The sequence below is a fragment of the Carcharodon carcharias genome, chromosome 20 (genome assembly GCF_017639515.1).
Source record: "Carcharodon carcharias isolate sCarCar2 chromosome 20, sCarCar2.pri, whole genome shotgun sequence".
Taxonomy (NCBI): Eukaryota; Metazoa; Chordata; class Chondrichthyes; order Lamniformes; family Lamnidae; genus Carcharodon; species Carcharodon carcharias.
Genome location: NC_054486.1, coordinates 86,979,136 through 86,999,050, shown reverse-complemented (window position 1 = coordinate 86,999,050; position 19,915 = coordinate 86,979,136).

The following is a 19,915-nucleotide window of genomic DNA, read 5'->3' as shown; positions in this document are numbered from 1 at the left end:
GACTTCACGACGGCGTGAAAATGATTCTGAGCCTTCCCACCATATTGTCCACTCACGCCTGCCATGATGCCCGATGCCAATAGGCACGGAAAAGTCTGTCTTTAGTTTCAGCAACTGGAATATTCAGACAGCTCCTCTGGTCTTAGATCAGATTGGCTCATTGATTTAATTAGCAGATAGCTCCCTTGATCTAAAGGACTCATTTATTTCAATGTGAGACTGACATGCAGGGTATTTTATAAAATCAGCTATATTTAATGGGATTTACATATGCAGTATTGTCCACTTTAGAACATGAGATTTTAGCACAGTAGGCTTTTTAATGCCTGCATTGAATTTAGGCCCTACACAAGAGCCCTTTGACATGGTGCCAACTTTTGGTTTCTCTCACCCACATAGGATTTGTCAACACCCCATAGCCATGAATCCTTTTTAAAAATATGCATAAATAAATGCTTCCTAGGCAGTCAGGAGTCTTTCTCCATCTTCATAAACGTCACAATCACCAATATCACTGCTCCCCACACTCAACAACCAGTAAGCCACTTCAACCCCCTCCAGGCACCTATAACTGAGGGCTGTTGCCAGTGTTACAGCATCACTTTGATGTCTTCTTCACTGGCAAGTTGTTTGGTGATGTACTCGCAGCCCACATGCCTCATGTAAATCAGGCCTGAGATTTAGTTTCAATCAGGCTTCAGGCCTATCTGTTCTGATGGAGGAATTGGTCCCTGTGTCCAGTTCACATGGGCAAGCACTGGAAAACAGCTCAGATCACAAGGAAGCATTATTATTTGCCTTCCCCCTCGCCTGGGTTACTCTATTGTATATTTAGATATTGGGCAGTAAGGGCACACTCCTGACTGAGGACCACTCAAAGGATTGACTAGCACTGCTGAACCTGAGAGAATACTAAAGACAGACCCAAAATTTATAACAGCATCATATAGAAACTTAGAAACATAGAAAATAGGAGCAGGAGTAGGCCATTCGACCCCTCGAGCCTGCTCTATCATTCAATATGATCATGGCTGATCCTCTATCTCAACGCCATACACCTGCAATCTCCCAATACTCCTTGATGCCTTTAGATTCTAGAAATCTATCTATTCCCTTCTTAAACATATTTAGTGATTTAGCCTCCACAGCCTTCTGTGGTAGAGAATTCCGCAGGTTCTCCACCCTCATCATCTCAGTCCTAAATAGCCTACCCCGTATCCTGAGACTATGACCCCTTGTTCTAGACCCCATAGCCACAGGAAACATCATTCCTGCATCCAGTCTGTCCAGCTGTCATTAAGATATTAATCTATATGATGTTATTGGAAATTATTTTAAATTAGACTTGTAGTAGGGTCTGTGTCTGTGGGTGTGAGTGTGTGTGTTTTAATTGGATTAAAGCCCCCAGCTAGTCTGGGTGCTTTGATGTATAGTAGTTTTGAGATGCTAAACAGTAAGGTAGAGGGTACATTTGAATTTTGTTGAATAAACAATTCAAAGACTGGGGATGAAATCTTGCACCTGGCTAGGAGACACCAAGCAACTTGTTTATATTACTAATAAAATTGGTACTATGAAAGGGGTTTTATTGCTAGAAGAGATGGAGTTCAAAGGGCCTGGTGACACAATTAGAGTTTACATTCAAAGGGAAGGCTAGGTATATCCAGAAAAGGGTGTTGTGTGTGTAGGTCAGAGGCATGTGATATCTAAGCAGCCTGTAAGCCCTACAACTGTCTACAAAGAAAGCAAATTGAAAGGAACCTCACTTTAAATTTGTAAGATAAAATGTGCTTTGCCTGGTGTCTATTTAAGTCTATGAGTTAATGTTGCCTTGGTGAAGATTTACCTAGGAGTGATTAATTTGGGGATTTGTTTAAAAGTTATTATGGTAGTAATTTGTAGACGTGTATGTCTACAAAAGTTTAAAGATTACCTCTGGGACTTTAAATAACTCAGCCTTTACTAACTGCTGTGTCATAACACCAGCCCTGTCAATGAGATCCCTTTTCATTTTTCTAAACCCCAGTGAATACAGGTCTAGTTGGCCCAATCTCTCCTCATATGGTAATCCTGCCATCCCAGGAATCAGTCTGGTGAACCTTTGCTGCACTCCATCTATGCCAAGTATATCATTCTTAGGTAAGGAGACCAAAACTGCACACAGTACTCCAGGTGTGGTCTCACCAAGGCCCTTCATAGCTGCAGTAAGACATCCTTGCTCCTCTACTCAAATACCGTTGCAACGGAGACCAACATGCCATTTGCCTTCTTAATTTGCTGCACTTGCATGCTTGCTTTCAGTGGTTGGTGTGCAAGGACACCCAGGTCCCTTTGTACATCAACATTTTCCAATCTTTCACCATTTAAATAATGCTCTGCCATTCTGTTTTCCTACAAAAGTGGATACCTTTGCATTTATCCACATTACACTACATCTGCCATGTATTTGCCACTCACTCAACTTGTCTAAGTCAACTTGAAGCCTCTTAATACCCTCATCATCGCTCACATTCCCACCAAGTTTCATGTCGCCAGCAAACTTGGAAATATTACTTGGTTCCTTCATCCAAATCATTGATATATATTGTAAATAGCTGGGGCCCAAGCACTGATACCTACCCCATTAGTCATCAACTGCCACTCCAAAAAAGACCCATTTATCCTTCTGAAGGCTTTGAGGAAGAGTCATACGGACTCGAAACATTAACTCTGCCTTTCTCTCCACAGATGCTGTCAGACTTGCTGAGTTTTTCCAGCATTTTTTGTTTATGTTCCACTTATTCCTACTGTTGTTTCCTGTCTGCTAATCAATTCTCGACCCATACTAATATATTAGCCCCAATCCCATGTGCTTTAATTTTGCACACTAACCTCTTATGTGGGATTTAATCAAAAGCTTTCAGAAAATCCAAATACACCACACCCACTGGTTCTGCCTTATCTATTCTGCTGGTTACGAGCTCAGAAAACTCCAGTAGGTTTGTCAAACATGATTTTCCTTTCATAAATCCGTGTTGACTTTGTCTAATCCTGTTGATATTTTCTAAGTGTCCTGTTATCACATCCTTTATAATAGACTCCAGCATTCTCCCAATTACTGAGGTGAGGCTAATTGGTTTATAATTCGTTGTTTTCTCCCTCCCTCCTTTTTTAAATAGTGGAGATACATTTGCCACCCTCCAATCTGCCGGGACTGTTCCAGAATCTTGGAATTTTGGAAGATGACAACCAACGCATGAGATTTTAACAAATTTGTTTCTACATTCACTGGTTGAAACCCTTACTGATTAGCCACAGGAAATGATAATGTGGAAATCATTTGCACAATATTATCATAGAAACAAATTTTGTGATTAGCTGTTTCAGCGGAGATGCTAATGCTGTTAAAAGATGAATTTGATATGAATGCGTTAAGCGTTTATATATTTCACAATGTAACTTTCAAGCAATATCTTTGTATCAATTGTATAAAGAGGGAACATAGAAAGGTTTTATGATGTACCACTTCAGTTGAAGCAGATTTATATCCATGATCATATTTTTTTTATTCATTTACGGGATGTGGATGTTGCTGGCTAGGCATCATTCATTGCCCATCCCTAATTGTCCTTGAGAAGGTGGTACACCCACAGTGCTGTAAGGGAGGGAGTTCCAGGATTTTGACCCAGCGACAGCGAAAGAACAGTGATATATTTCCAAGTCAGGATGGTGAGTGGCTTGTTTGGGAACTTTGAGGTGGTGGTGTTCCCATGTATCACTGCCCTTGTCCTTCGAGATGGTAGTGATCGTGGGTTTGGGAGGTGCTACCTAAGGACCCTTGGTGAGTTCCTACTGTGCATCTTGTAGATGATACACACTGCTGCCACTGTACACCAGTGGTGGAGGGAGTGAATGTTTGCAGGAGGTGTGCCAATCAAGCAGGCTGCTTTATCCTGGATGTGTCAAGTTTCTTGAGTGTTGTTGGAGTTCATCCAGGCAAGTGTTGAGTATTCCATCACTGTCCTGACTTGTGAATCGTAGATTGTGGACAGGCTTTGGGGAGTCAGGAGGTGAGTTACACGTCAAAGAATTCCTAGCCCCTGATCTGCTGGATCTGTTCAAAACCTACCCTATGTAGCAAGGTGGTAGTGCCACACAACACGATGGAGGTATCCTCAATGTGAAGATAGGACTTCATCTCCGTGCAGTGATCACTCCTACTGATACTATCGTGGACAGATGCATCTGCGGCAGGCAGGTTGGTGAGGGTGAGGTCAAGTATGTTTTTTCCTCTTGTTGCTTCCCTCAACACCTGCTGCAGACCCAGTCCTTTAGGACTCAGCCAGCTTGATCTGTGGTGGTGCTACCGAGCCACACTTTGTGGTGGACAATGAAGTCCACCACCCAGAGTACATTCTGCGCCCATGCCACCCTAAGTGCTTCCTCCAAGTGGTGGTATTGACTCATCAGCTGGGGAGGAAGAGGGGATTGGGGTTATGTGGTAATCAGCAAGAGATTTCCTTGGCCATGTTTGACCTAGTGCCATGACACTTCATGGGATCTGGTTTTGATGTTGCGGACTCCCAGGGCAACTCCCTCCTGAATGTATATCATTGTGCCTTCACCTCTGCTGGGTCTGTCCTGGACATACTCAGGGATGATGATGGTGGCATCTGGGACATTATTTGTAAGGCACAAGTATGACTGTGTCAGACTGTTGCTTGACTAATCTGGGAGACAGCTCTCCCATTTTTGGCACTAGCCCCCAGATGTTATGGGGAGGACTTTGCAGAGTCGGCATGGCTGAGTTTGCTGTTGTTGTTTCCGGTGCCAAGCTCGATGCTGGGTGATCTGCCCAGTTTCATTCCTTTTGGTTTTCTAGTGATTTGATACAACTGAGTGGCTTACTAGGCCATTTCAGAGGCCATTTAAGAGTCAATCATATTGCTGCGGATCTGGAGTCACATGTAAGTTAGACCAGGTAAGAATGGCAGATTTCATTTCCTAAAGGGCTCCAGTCAATGAGATGGGTTTTTATGACAATCAACAAAGGTTTCATGGTCATCATTAGACTTTTTCATTCCAGATTTTTGTCGATTGAATTCAAATTCCACCATCTGCCAAGGCAGGTTCAAACCCGGGTCCCCAGAGCATTACCCTGGGTCTCTGGATTACTAGTCCAGCGACGATAGCACTACACCACTGCCTCCCCAAATAATCATGTCATAACTATTGATTCTCTGGAGAGTAAGAGGAATCTTTTGTTTATTATAATGTCTTATTTATGGCTATTTAATATCAGACACTCGTGATACCAGTGTTGTTGTCAACTCATCACTCTTGTAACCCAAGGCAAAGTTTTGACATTTGCCAAAACACAGGATTCATTACTTTCAAAATCCACGAAGAAAGACGGGATGGCAGTTGCACTAGCAATCTGGTGAGTCAATAGAAGCTACAGTATTCTACATAGAAATCAGTATTTTTTTTTTTAACAACACTAACCTAAGGGTATTATAATAATAATACTCAAGTGTTCCCTAAAATACATTCCATTACCCTTGTGATGCAGCACTACTGACAGGGTGAATACTTTTTTCAGCATTTGGCATTGCTTAAATGCATAGTAGCAATAATTTGGATCACACAATCTATATATTTCAGATATACTAGCTGAGCAATCTGATTTTATGTATGTATCCTAAAGTCCTGTTAACCTATATTCCACTGCTTTAAATAAGTTTATTTTTTATCTTTTACTGAGGAAAGTAACTCACAGATGTACAACATGCCAATCCACCAAAGCTCATTCACTGAAAAAGATTTCAGTGGTTTATAATTTCATTGAATCATAGGATTATAGAATGGGTACAGCACCAAGGGAGGCCATTTAGCCCATCATGTCCTTGCTGGTTCCCTGGAAAAGCAGATCAGCTAGTCCCATTCCCCTGCCTTTTCCCCATAGCCCTGCAATTTTTTTCTCACTTCAGTTAGTTATCCATTTCTCTTTTGAAGGCCTCAATTGAATCTGCCTCCACCACACTCTCAGGTAGCGTATTCAAGATTCTAACCGCGCATTGCATATAAAAGTTTTTCTTCATGTCACTGTTGCTTCTTTTGCCAAACACTTTAAATCAGAGTTCTCTGTGGTTTTTTAATAGTTATTCTTTCATGGGGTGTGGGGATCACTGACAAGGCCAGCAATTATTTCCCATCCCTAATTTCCCTTGAACTGAGTGGCTTGCTAGGCCATTTTCAATGGCAGTTATGAGTCAACCACATTAATGTTCGTCAGGAGTCACATGTAGGCCAGACCAGATTAGGATGACAAATTTCCTTCCCGAAAGGGAACTGGATGGGTTTTTACAACAACTGAATGATAATTGTCGTGGTCATCATTACTGAGACTAGGCTTTATATTCCAGATTTATTTATTGAAGTTAAATTTCACCAGTGGCTGTGCAGGGATTTGAACCCATGTCCCTGAGCATTAGCCTGGGCATCTGGCTTATTAGCCAATGAGAACAGTTTCTCCCTATCTACTCTTTCCATATACCCCATGATTTTGAAAACCTCTATCAAATTCCTTCTTAATCTTCCCTTCTCAAAGGAGAACAGCCACAGATTTTCCAATCAATCCACTTAACTAAAGTTCCTTATACTTGGAACCATTCTCAAGAATCTTTTCTAAACCCTCTCTAATGCCTTCACATCCTTTCTAAAGTGTAATGGCCAGAATTGGACACAATAATCCATTTGAGGCTGAACAAATGTTTCATAGAGGTTCATTATAACTCCCTTGATTTTGTACACTATGCACCTATTTATAAAGCCCAGGATCTCATGTACCTTACCAATCGCTGCCCTGTCATCATCATGATTTCTACACTCAAGATCCGTGCACCAATTTTAGAATTGTACCATTTCTTTTGTATTGTCTCTCTTCATTCTTCCTACCACAATGTAACACTTCACATTTCTCTGTATTAAATTAATTCCACCCATCCCACCAGCATGTCTAGGTTCTCTTGAAGTTTATCACTATCCACCTCACAGGACACAATAGTTCCAAGTTTACAGTATTATCCACATATTCTGAAGTTGTCATCTGTACACTGATACCTAGGTCATTAATGTAGATCAAAAAGGGAGTACTTGAAGGGAAAAGAAAGGAAGAACAAATTATCACAATCTTAGGATTTCTGAGGCATTTCACTGAAGTGCTTCTGATATTTTGTCATTGTTGTAATGTAGATGACGTGGCCACCAATTTTCATGGAAAAGCTCCCTTAAATTTCATCTGCCACTTACCCATTCATTCCACCAACTTGTTTAAGTTCTCTTGAAGTAATCTGTATTAGTGATGTTGGTGAAGGGATAAATATTGACACTGCAGGATACCAGAAGAACTTCCCCATGCCCTTTGTCAAGTAACGCCATGGAATCTTTTACATGTACATGAGTGGCTAGACAGGGTTTCAGTTTAACCTCTCATCTGAAAGGTGGTACATGTAGCTGGAGGGGGCTGGGCAGAGTGGGAGAGGATTATGAAAAAGTGAATCCATTGAATTTTTCGATTTTCTCCGTCTTCAGTAGCGGAGAATACCTGGGATGGATTGATGCTTTTATACACCCTGTCTAACTTCCCTCCGAATGGTACTCTTATCCATCTGCCATCCTTAATTCCACCTGATTTTTTCACCAATTCCATGGTCAGTGTGTCTCAGTACCACATAAAGTCAATGGATCAGATAATTGGAGTGGGCAACCGATCCACTACCTCAAGTTCTTCACCTCTGAAGAAAGTGATAATTAACCCACTCCCCCCAACCCACCACCTCTCACAGAGGAATTAACCCATTCGTTTTAAAAATAGATTAACTTTTCCTCCAAAGTTGCAAAAATGGCAATGGGATACAAGTGTTTCAAGCATTTGGATGATAATATCAGTAATCAAAGTGTTCAGGTGCCTACATGAGTAAAAAGATTTTGCTGGAGATGAAGTAACTCATTCAAAACAAAGGCAAATAGCTTGCCATGAGAATTCAGCCAGTTGCATGTGATTTGGTGGTGCCCATTGTATTATTAAATTAAGCATACCTGGAACGGAGTAACATCAGAGGGGAGAAAATTCTGTTTCTGCAGGCAACCTGCATGGTTATGACAACTGTGATTCAACAGGGTAGAGAGAAATTATTTTCTCTGGTAGGAGGCTCCAGACTAAGAGGCCATAATCCTAAAATTAGACAGTGCCTGTTCAGGGGTGATATCAGGAAGATCAAAGTCTAGCACAAATCTACACCTCTTTGCCCCAGAGAACAGTTGAGACTAGGGGTCAATTGGGAATTTGAAAACTGAGGTTGATAGATTTTGTTAAGAAAATATAAGAAGGGAAATCAAACCAAAGCAGGCAAATGGAGTGGAGATGCAGATCAGCCATGATCTCATTGAATGGCAGAATGGGCTCCAGTGGCTGAATGGTCTTCCCCTGTTCTGTTCCTGTGTTCCTGTGCACAAAGTGACAAGCTCAAACTGAGGACAGAAAGTTGATTATTTGACAAACTCTCCACCTAAAAAAAGGTTCCAAATGCTGCAGTGCAATAGCCAAATTTTATTAAGACACATCACCACATTATAAAAACACCATTGCAGCAGGAATGGTGCATAGTTTGTTTCCAATCCATAATAAGTGAGGCTGCATCCTTTTAATTATAAAATGGACTTCAGAACCATCAGGCATGCAGACATATGCGTGACCAATATCTATGAATAATTAGAATCAGCAAGGTACAAACCGACTGTTGAAGCACGCCACAATGAATGAGGAATTACCTTTCGACAATTTTTCTTTCCAAGCTAAACTTTAAAACACATAACTGAAACAGAAAGACCTTCTCTTTCAAACATTAAAGGATGTGTGTTAGTGTGAACAATTCCATTTTCACAGATCTAACAGCCACATAGGTTTAGAATTTATTGAAGCAGTTACCCCTTGGCAATATATACAAAACATCAAAACAAATAATATAGGAATGCCTCTCTGTGCTGCTCGAGTGTGCTTGCCATCAGTTGAGATTAAAGGAAATTGATTTTTATTCTTTATTGCCCAGCAAAATATTGTTTTTAACAGCTTCAAAAGATTGATCCTACAGATAACATAACAAGGTGGGAATCGTCCACTTATCCTGACTAATTCTTATCTTTGGCTCCACTGAGAGGCAAAAAGGGGGAGTCTCTAATGCAATGTTAAAAAAGAATGTTAACGAGAAGTTAAAAATATAGCAGGAATAAAAGTGACGAACTTCAAACTTGAAGTCACTATAAATCAGTTAAGCCTTTCATAGCACTTTTACCTCACATCAAGAATTATCTACAGTAAATCGTAGAATCCTGACAATCAAGTAGTGTACAGCGGCTTCCTATATACTTAAAAGTCAGTGAGGTGGCACTGGCTTGGATTTTGTTCATCTGCTGATAACCCCCTCATCACACCTTTGTCATCTCTAGACCTAATTATTCCAACACACATCTGGCAGGCCTCCCGTAGTTTACCCTCTGTTTGTGTCCTCACTGGCACCAAGCTCCAATCACCTAATACCCCCCCAGCCCCCATGCTCGCGGACTCAGGTTGGCTCACAGGCAAGCAAAGCCTCAATTTCAAAATTCTCATCCTTGTTTTCAAGTCCCTCCATGACCTTGCCCCTCCCTATCTCTGTCATCTCCTCCAATCCAACAAACCTTTGAGATATCTACGCTCAGCTAATCCTTGCCTCTTGTGCATTCCTGATTTTGAATGCTTCATCATTGGTGCCTGTGCCATCAGATCTCAAGACCCTCAGCTCTGGAATTCCTTCCCTAAGCCTCTCTGCTTCTGTACTCCTCTTTTAAGATGCTCCTTAAAACATGCCCAAGCTTTTAGCTGTTTGTCCTAATATCACCCTATCTGGACTGGTGTCCAATTTTGACTCATAGTACTCCTGTGAAATGCTTTAGGACATTTAATTATAGTAAAGATGCTATGCATGGAAATACAATCGCCGAGAGCTCCCAGCCAATCAAGGGCTGGCAGTTCTACATTACAGGCAGCACCATGGGAAGCAGTGGCTGCTGCCAGCAATTCACTGAGGCCCAGGGGTCATCACTGGATCCCAGAGACAGGCGACTGTGTGCAGGTTGGGGGTCATAGGGAGGGCTTCACCACTGAGAGAGGCACTAGGGGGTTCACATCCAAGAGCATGGGTTGGCTCACAATGGGCACTGCCCATCCCACTGTTTGGTCCCTTGATCCATCACTAAGTGCCAGACGAGAGAACCCCTCTGGGAGGCCTCTGACAAACCGCCTTCATGAGGTACGGGAGTCCCATGTGAGCTCGGAAGACCTTAATTAGCCAGCAGGCGGATTCCGCATGTCGGCTCAATCCCACTGCTGACTAAACAGGGATCAGGAATAAGGCCCTGGGCCTCCCCTGCGATTATGCGGGCCCACCAACCACTTAGCCCTTGTAGTGGGCCCCATTAATCCTGGCCATGTAATATGGCACAAACAATTTATCAGGCTTAAAGATTTTGGAATATTTTGGATTAATGAGTTTTATGCAGAAGTTCACCAGGCCCAAGGGCTGAATTTTTCGTCCCACTGGCGGGCAGCACCCGACCTGAAAGGGTGTAAAATTGTGCTCAATGACATCGCCCGAGTGTCCGATGTCATTGAGCACTCGCACAATATTTCGGTCGGTGGGCACGCACAGGTGCCAGAGCGGCGCCCGCCATTAATTAACAGGCCGCTTAAGGCCATTAACAATCCAATTGTCTGTGATTTTTCATTGTCCGTGTGATTTTCTGCTCTTCACATGGGCAAAATGGGCAGGCGGCCAGCTGACATTTTCACAAGCTTCATCCAAGGGCAGGATAAAATTGGCCAGCAACATTGCCAGTGAGCAGTTTTGGAGATTTTGCAGCTGGTTGCTTATTGGTACTTGTCAGCTTCATCTCTGTTCGGGGCTTCATTCTTGGCATTTCCAGGCCTCACTTCAGGACTCATTGCTGTCTGCCAGTGCCCCTGAATCAGGTATCGACAGTCAGTCACTGGCAAGAAGGAATTCAGACGCTACACAGCAATTTAAAGATACTAATTTACAAATCGGTATGCTGCTTACCTGCAATCCCCAGTTCCTCAGAAGGAATTTCTCTCCCGCTTTATATCTTCTCCCACCCTCACACATAAAGGCCCCATTCACTCTGTTCCAATTTATGTTTCAACTAAGTTTGGACCTGGTATTTTGTCAGGAAGATATAATTTTCAAAATGTTGTGGGAACTTATTGTGAAGTAGAGTAATAGTGGGGTGTGTTTGTGTGTGTGTGTGTGTGTGTGTGTGTGTCTCTTAATTGAATTAGAAACATCTGGCCTGAAGGCTTTAATGTAAGAAGAGAAGCTAGGTGTGAAATGCTAAATAGATGAACATGGGTGAAGTTTTAGAATGTGAGGTAAAGGGAACATATGCATTTCTAAATAGAATAGCTTGAATTCAAATGAGGAAGGAGTTAAGAAAGAGTGTATTATAAAATAGCTGTGGCTGTTGTTTCAAGTTTCCGTCTGGGATTTGAACAGCTCAGGATTTACCATCCGCTGTGCCATAACAATTGCCTCATGGGTTCTTTGATGTTTGGGTTTATAGTAACTTGACATCATCAAAACAAAAGGCCTAACTTTGGGGGCAATTGCTGGCCCAACTTCTGGGTTGCACCCAACAAGGACTGTCCAGGGCATTGCCTTCAGCACCTGGTTCAGAGCTTCCTAGTATTGTAGTCAATTGTTGGATGGTAAATCAGAAGCAACAACATTTATTCATATCAATATGTTAACATCGATCCACATAAAAATGTTGAAGCTACAAGGGTCAATTTTAACCTAACGCGCCCATCAGGAAAGTGAAGCTGAATTTTTCATTCCATTGTGGTGGGCAGGAATCCAATTCAGTAGTGCACTGTTCACTGACCCAAGACCCCACCTTTGAGCTATGATACGCAAATCGGCCAATTAATGGCTGCCATGCTGGTTATCAGGCTCTGATAATAATAGTGCTAATAAAGTAATAGCAATAATGTATGAATAGCAATAAAGTGATAACAACAATATAAATGCATGAGACTGGTAACAATGTAAGACATGAAGTAAACTAATATAACACCAAATACATTGGATAAAGACTTGGGGGAAGGTGTAGTATAAGGGCCTGGCAGATACAGGGTTAATGTGGGACTGAGTACAGTACCACCCACGCAGTGAGGTAAGAAGGCACAGGACACTGATCCAGGGGACAGTGTGGTGTTGAGCAGAGACTGGTTAAGACCTAATCATGGAGAAAGCTCCTAGCCTGTACCCTTTACTGTACACGTGTAAATAGTTTCTACTTGATAATAAAGACTTATCCAACTGAAGACTACATAGACTTATTGAAGAGACACTGTTCCATAACCAACACCCTCCCAACACTGTTGGCCTAATGGGACCCAAAAGGAGATCACAGCCACTCACTTAAAGGGACACCCAGCAAAGCTCTGTATCAGGTGCAGCAGGGATGAGAGTATTTGTGAAGGAAGATTTTCATACTGCTGTTAAATATTTTGAAGCATTGACACAGCTGAGTGCCAATGTTTATTTATTTGTGTGTTTATTTACTGATGGGAGTTTGTAGAAACTTTGGCAGTCAAGAAAAAAACGAATACATTTCAGACATAATGCTGATGAATATAGGGAGATATTGAGCATCAGCTTTTAACCCTCATTGTCTCTCCACTGAAGGACAAGAGAAGAGGCCGAAGTGACGCCCAGAACAGAAGGACAAGGGCAGCCCCAAGGTTCAATGACGACTCCCTGTGAGGTCTCCTCTGCCTGGTTTTTTGTATCAATGATGTACACAGGCCATCAACAGTGTAGCTGAACTAACTTTATTGATAACACATTTTCCTAACATAAACACATATCTGAAGTAATTGAACTCCAACGTGTGCTCCAACATGTGCTACCTGACTTTCAACTCCCAGGCCAGGTGACCCCATCTCATCCAGAGTACCATCTGGTACATAATTCTGGAGTCCACTTCCACAATCAACTCTTATCATGACATCCTCCAGGCTGAAAGTGCCAGGTAGGAGGTCTTCATGCCAGTTGACAATAAGAGGAGATCTCCCAGCCTGACCAAAGCAGCCTGGGAGGTTACAACGGATGTCAATAGCCTTGGGATCATTGAGAGAACCTGTACACAGTGCAGAATGTGCCCCAATGACCTTTTATGATCTGCCAGGGTGAATGAGGCTCCGTTATGGTGATGTACATACATGGAGGGATGTGGGAAAGCTCCTTTTGGGATTATCTTGCGCACTCCCCAAAAGTGCAAGGTGCAATGATGCACCAATGCTACCCGGGGCCAATGAAGGAAGTGTTGGGAGGTGGAAGAAGTGTGAAAGGTACCCTGGTTATTTGGTGTCACAGACTGTTCAGCCTGTGGAGTTCTCAGAGGTCAGAAGAGTGAAGGAAAGCTTGTGCAGTAGATTCTAAGTCATTTCGATGTCACACAGTCTTTGCAGGAGAAGAGGGCCCACAATGCCCACGAAAGACCGAAGATGGGAGGCCATGTGCCAAACCTGGCCAATAGAGGAGGAAGTTTGGAGCTCTCTGCTAAGGAGTGGAGCCGGTCCATTGGGAGGGGCAAGACAGGACGAAGCCCAGGGATGGTGAGATTGCAAGGGGCTTCATGTGCAATTGAGAGAGAGAATTGTGTTAACAGGGCTAAGGAGAGGGTGCATGATGTCGGTTATGTTGTTGTGAAAGAGGCATCGATGGTACCTGCTTGAGAATGCTCTTGTGCATCTGTGGGGAATGACTGAATACATCTTGGAAGTTGTGAAATGCAAATAAACTAACATCTCACAATGCTTAAAGTCTTAAGGCCTTAACCTTCCCTATTTCTGTCTCCTGCATAGGTGCATCACGGACTGTTGTCACTGCCGAAAGTTTCCAGGATCTGACACTTACCTCTGAGGAGGAAGGTAGCTTCAGAGGGTGCAGCATCACGTCCTTGCTCTGCATCCAGCATGAGCATAGTTACTAGCACCTCGGTGGGGAAACCGCACCTAGGAACTAAGGGAACCAAAAACTGGTGAGGGCACGTCACAGTCATACGTGCAGCTGCCAGAGACTGAGATGGAGCAGGCCAGTGGCCAACAGAGGAGTGCTGGAGGAGCGCCAGATGCTGAGTCCCAGTTGAATGATGTGCCTCTGAAGCGGTCCATAAAGCAGCAGATGACAGACATTCTGCGTGAGGTATGTGGAGATGTGGCAGAGATACCAGAGGGGTTGCATGTCCTGGCACAGATTTTGGAGGTGTCCACCCAGGCCATGAACACTGTGATCACTCACTCAACAGAACATATAGCTTCCTCCATTGACAGACTGGTGATTGACTGGGAGGGTTAAATCCAGCAGAGTACAGAAGCAATCATGGGGGTGCATTCTGACCTGCACTCCATTGCCCTGTCTCTGTGCTTAGTAGCCCAGAGCCAGGGCGAGAGAGGGACAAGGAGCCTGGAGTCCCATCCAGCTCCTGGTCCCTCTCAGAAAAGTAGGAAGAGCCAAATGGACCTCATGGAGAAGGGTGAGCAGCAGCTGACGCCATCTGGGGGCACCTCTTAGGGCACTTCTGATGGAGGCAGCCTCTCCTCTACCTCTCTGCCATTGGCACAGATACTCAAAATTGTGTTTTTGTCAATACGTTGCTGCAGGACAAAAACACTCCTGTTTTCACAAAGTAAAATTCAGCCCATGATGGGATGAAGTGTAACAATTTTTGACAACCTGCCTGATTTTTCTCTTCCTTGAATTCAGTCTGGAGTAATATTAGACAGGGTGTGAAACCAGTTACAATGAGTGGTAGTCAGGCTGGAGTTGAACCACCTTTGTAGAGGGAAGTCCTTTACTCTCATCAGTTCACTTCCTAATGCATTAATTAGGTTTTGGCACTGGTGAGGGTGCTAATGTGATTCAGAACACAGGAATCCAAGGTCCCAGTCAAACAGTAATTTGGTTATCAGGATGGTAGGTTTATCAACCCAGACAATTTGGGAAAGCTGACAAACAGCTTCTAAAATTTGACACAGGACCAGAAAGATCAACAGATCTAAATCAGCCATGACTATGGCCTGTGAGCAAAACTGATTTACAGTATTGTGGAAAAATACCTCAGAAATAGTATAACCCATGGCCTTTGAAACAGCCCTACACCTGACCCTGCCTTCCAAAATACTCAGTGAATCATCATTTCTCATTGCTTCCTGTGCACAAATATAAAAGATTTACACTTTGCAGTGTGTGAAAGAGGAAGAGGTGGGGGGAGGAGAATGGCAACATAGGTCAGGATTTTCCGGTCGTTGGGCGGGTTCGATGAGGGCGAGCAAGAGCGGCCGCGAATCGGACAGTCGCCCACGATCGGGCTGCAATCGCCATTTCATGCTGGCAGGCCAATTAATGGCCAGCCAGCATGAATCACACACTGCAGTGCCCAGCGCTGCCTGTATGGAGGGAGGTGGGAGGAGGACAAGTGCAGAGCTTTGCGCATGCCCGCAGGTGTGCGCAGTAAAAACTCCCTGAGGCAACTCTGTGTCTCAGGGAGCTGAAGCTTTTTGAACATAAAAAAAGAATTAAAAGATGTTAATAACATGTCCCCTCATGTGAATCTGTCACATGAGCAGGGACATGTTACAAATTAGTTTGAAAAATTTTATTATTTTTTTAAATCACTGATCGAGACTTCATCCCACCCATGGATGAGGTTTTGCAAAAAAATCCGAAGGCCTCTTGGCCTTTTTGCTTGTCCGCCAAACATAAGGTTGGACAGGCAGCAAAAAATTTCATTTAATTTCAACTTTAATGGCCTTAATAGACCTGTTGATTGTTGGTGGGCGCACTGCCAACCCCTGTGTGTACCCGCTGACCGAAATATCGTGCAAGTGCGCAATGATTTCGGGACGCTCGCCCGACATCATCGCGCGTCATTTCATGCTCTGTCAGGTGGGCGCATGCCCAATCAATGAGCGCAATATTCTGCCCATGAAATGCTTCTGGGGAGTTGGGGGAAAGAGGACAAATATATTATTGTAAACTAGGAGTGTCGTGGGGTTGAAGGGAGAAGTGAAGAGATGGAGCAGAGCGTTAGCATGAAACTATTCTTGGCAGTGAGGAGCCTAAAAACAGGAGAAAACAATAGAAAACTGATGACTGAAATGCATCACAAGATTTACTTTAAAATGCCCACTTAAATAAAGCCACAGGGATGATTTCCATCGCTATTAGTAGTGAAATCATAAGTGAATGCTGAGTCATATCCTTTGGTCATTGTTTCTAGTGAAATCAGAGACATGTTCAAAGATAACAAGTCTATAACATTACTAGAATTAGTGATCAGAATGTGTCTCCCTGCATATGCTTATGATGTATTTGAGATATATCAACAGCACACAAAGTAGGAATTTTAAAACGGTGTTAAACCAGTCTGTATAAACCATATGGCCTCCTTCTGTGAGATAATGACTCTATGGTTCAACAACAATTACAGCAAACTGTATTTATAATGTGCCTTTAACATGAAAAAATTTCCAAGGTACTTCAAAGGAGTGTCATCAAACAAAATTTGACACCATGCCACATAGGAGCTATTAAGGCAGATGATTAAAAGCTTGGTCAAAGAAGTAGGTTTCAAGGGGCATCTTAAAGGAGGGAAGAGAGCTAAGAATGGAATTCCAGAACTTAGGGCCTTGGCAGCTGAAGGCATGGTTGCCAATGGCAGAGCAATTAAAACCAGGGATACTTAAGAGACCAGAATTGGTCACTTGGTCAGCTTCACTTGTGGCTGAGACATTGTACAACAATTCTGTCAGCTGATAATCCTCTCTGTAGACATTGTACTGTTGCTTAGCAATATCCAAGTGTAAAGCAATAAATTTCAGCAGTCAGTAATGCTTTAAATACCAGCTTCTAACTTGGTTGCAATAGCTAATGACTCTTTCAAATGGTTCCTTCTCGTGACCAGTTCGCCATTCATAAAAATATTACTTCTTTCTCAATTTATATTGGAACAAAATGCTGTTTTGTCTGTCAAGGATTTTAATTCTTTTAATCTTCTTAAAACGTTGGTGCTTTTTACGCAGTGGCCTTAAGTGCCTGTGAAACTTCAATTATAGAAGATTACAGAGATTATGATGTATGTTTCTGGCCCAAGTGCTACAATTCAATGGGCAAAGGTTACACTTTTAAAACACATATTCATGATTTAAGACACATATTCACATTATAAAAAGTTATTTGGAGGCAATCATCTGATCTACACTAAAAAATAACTGACACATTGTTAACTGGACTGGGTACTTTGATTTTTATATTCAGATTCCATTGTAGTTTGAATTTAAACTATATCTGATGGATACATTGAGTAAATAAAAATATGATTTGAGGCTTTTTTAGGTGAATAACTAAGACCTATGTAATAAATGCAGTCATCCCTACTGCCAATGGAGTGTTCCCTCTGGAACACTCCTGCCTTACATCCAGCAGGAGAGCAGTGGAAGGGCCAGACATTAGGATGGCATGCATTCTGAAGGCAAAATTTCACAGGTCTTTGGAAGGGTTGCCGCCTCTACCTACCCCTTACAGAGCTATTGGTACAGGACGGGGAGGAACGGGGGAACCCTATTCGCTGGCACCCCAAGGGAATGGTATTCTTCAGCAACAGTAGGCATAGTGGTTGTTAAAGGGCATATATGTACCTTGAGCTGGGCGTTCAGATGGGTCTAATAGCCTTGACCCCTGGAGGACAGGTAATTGTTTTTTTTTAAAAAGTTAAATGTAACCCTCTTACAAACGGAGTCACAGGAGGCAATCCATAACTCAGAGGCAAGAATGGTACCAGTGAGCCAGGGTGATAATGCACCCTTCCTAACCTGAGATTCCATTTTGACTTCTAAAATGTGTGTAAATAAAATCTTTTGGAAAAAAAAGACGTGTTTTTCTGCAAAAGTTTAATGGATAAGCTCTGTAAAGTAGGCTTTTATGTTCTCAAATATGAATTCCTCACCACTTAAAAATCGACACATTTTTGAAAGTAGTAGGTAGGAAAGCAAAGGCATCAAAGGAACAGCAGCAAAAAGCGAAAATGAGATTCTACAGAAGGAGGACAAAAGCTGTGTAGCAGAGCAGTGATGTGATCCAGAGGCAGATAATGAATCAGATGAGGAATAAACACTCACCAGGGATATGCAGCAATGAAAATATCAAACAAGCAATTTGTAGTTTGCTATGTTGTGAGGGTTGCAAGTGCTTGTTAAATGGCACATGGAAATGAAAGGAAACTCTATTTTTTAGCAGCTAGACAGGGCAAATAGAAGTGCAGAGATCAGCAGTAACACAGTGAGCAACAGCCTGAATAAATGATTGTCATGTTAAGAAGCAACAATAACTGGAGATGAGCAATGAAGAGCAGTACATTAAAGAAAGGATGAGCTTTTAGTCACACTTAGGAACTACATTCACATACTTGGACAGGCAAGGAAATATAATGACACCAGGGCCATGAGAAAGGATGGGAGTTGTCGTGACAGGAAGGGTGGAGGTATGGCAACAGCGAGTCAGTACAGGTTCATGGGAGAAAAAAAGCAAAATATTGCAGAACCTGAAAATTTGAAATATTCTGGAAATATCTAGCAGGTCATACAACATTTATGGAGAAACAAACAGAGTTAATAATTTAGGGAGATGACCTTTCATCAGAACTGTAAACTTTTAAGGGACTGAACAACCAATCCACTCTCAGGGGGTGGGTCAGTCTCTGACATCTTTTAATACTGTGTACCTCAATTTTAACAAGATATAGCCCATGAAGACCAGGTTTCCCAGGTTCAAGAAACCCAGCAGGCAAATGGAGGGCAGAAAGGCCAGATCCATGAGGTAAAATCACTTACAGCGCTGTTTGTGGAGCAAGAGAAGCAGAAGTGCTATCTCCAGGCACAACAAGATAACTTGTTTTATAGATCCTGCAATCAGACTCAGGGGTCTCCAGCCTCCCTCAAACCCCTGCTCGTGGTTTCTGAGTGCTGACCGTGCAATCTCCTACTTGCCTGGCATCTGCTGCTCAGCTGCTTTCCAGTCTCATAGCAGTAACCTATCAATCAGACTGACTGTCAAGTGGCAAACCTGTTGAAAAAATTTAAATGAGATCTAAATGCAGTACTTCTGGTTTTCCCATCCGGAATCCTCCCCCTATAACTCTCTTCACAGCCCCAAGTAAATATCAGTGACATTATCAGTCTAAAATAACTGGAGAATGCCAATGTTAAGAGAGCAGAAGAATGGATGACATATAAATACCTTCAATATTCAACTATTAATATTACCAACAGCAATTTCTCATCTTATATTTGTTTGTAAGCCTTATTACTGTGAGCATAGTATAAATTAATAACACAGAAAATCACATAAACAACCCTCGAGAGAATAAATTCAGATGGCTCATTTTCACCTGAACCCAAGCCCATTTTAATACGGGCTTTTCACTAAATGCAACATGCACAAGTAAACCTTTGAAGCAGGCTTGAACAAAGCCAACCATATTATACACTTAGTCTTTGAAAAGCTTGTTAACTTTTGCTGATTTAAAAAAATATCCTTTATTGGGGCACAGTTCTGAAGGTCATGGGAGAAAAGGGAAATACACAGAGAGAGAGAGAGGGAGAGAGAGGACCTGAAATCCATCTTAACCAAATAAAATGGGGATGTGTTTTTTTTTCCAATATTGAATGACCTGCTAGTGAAACTGGAGAATATATGGCATTGAAATGTTATCATTTTAAATAGTTTGTTAATTAAGGAGGAAAATAAACAAGCTCCAA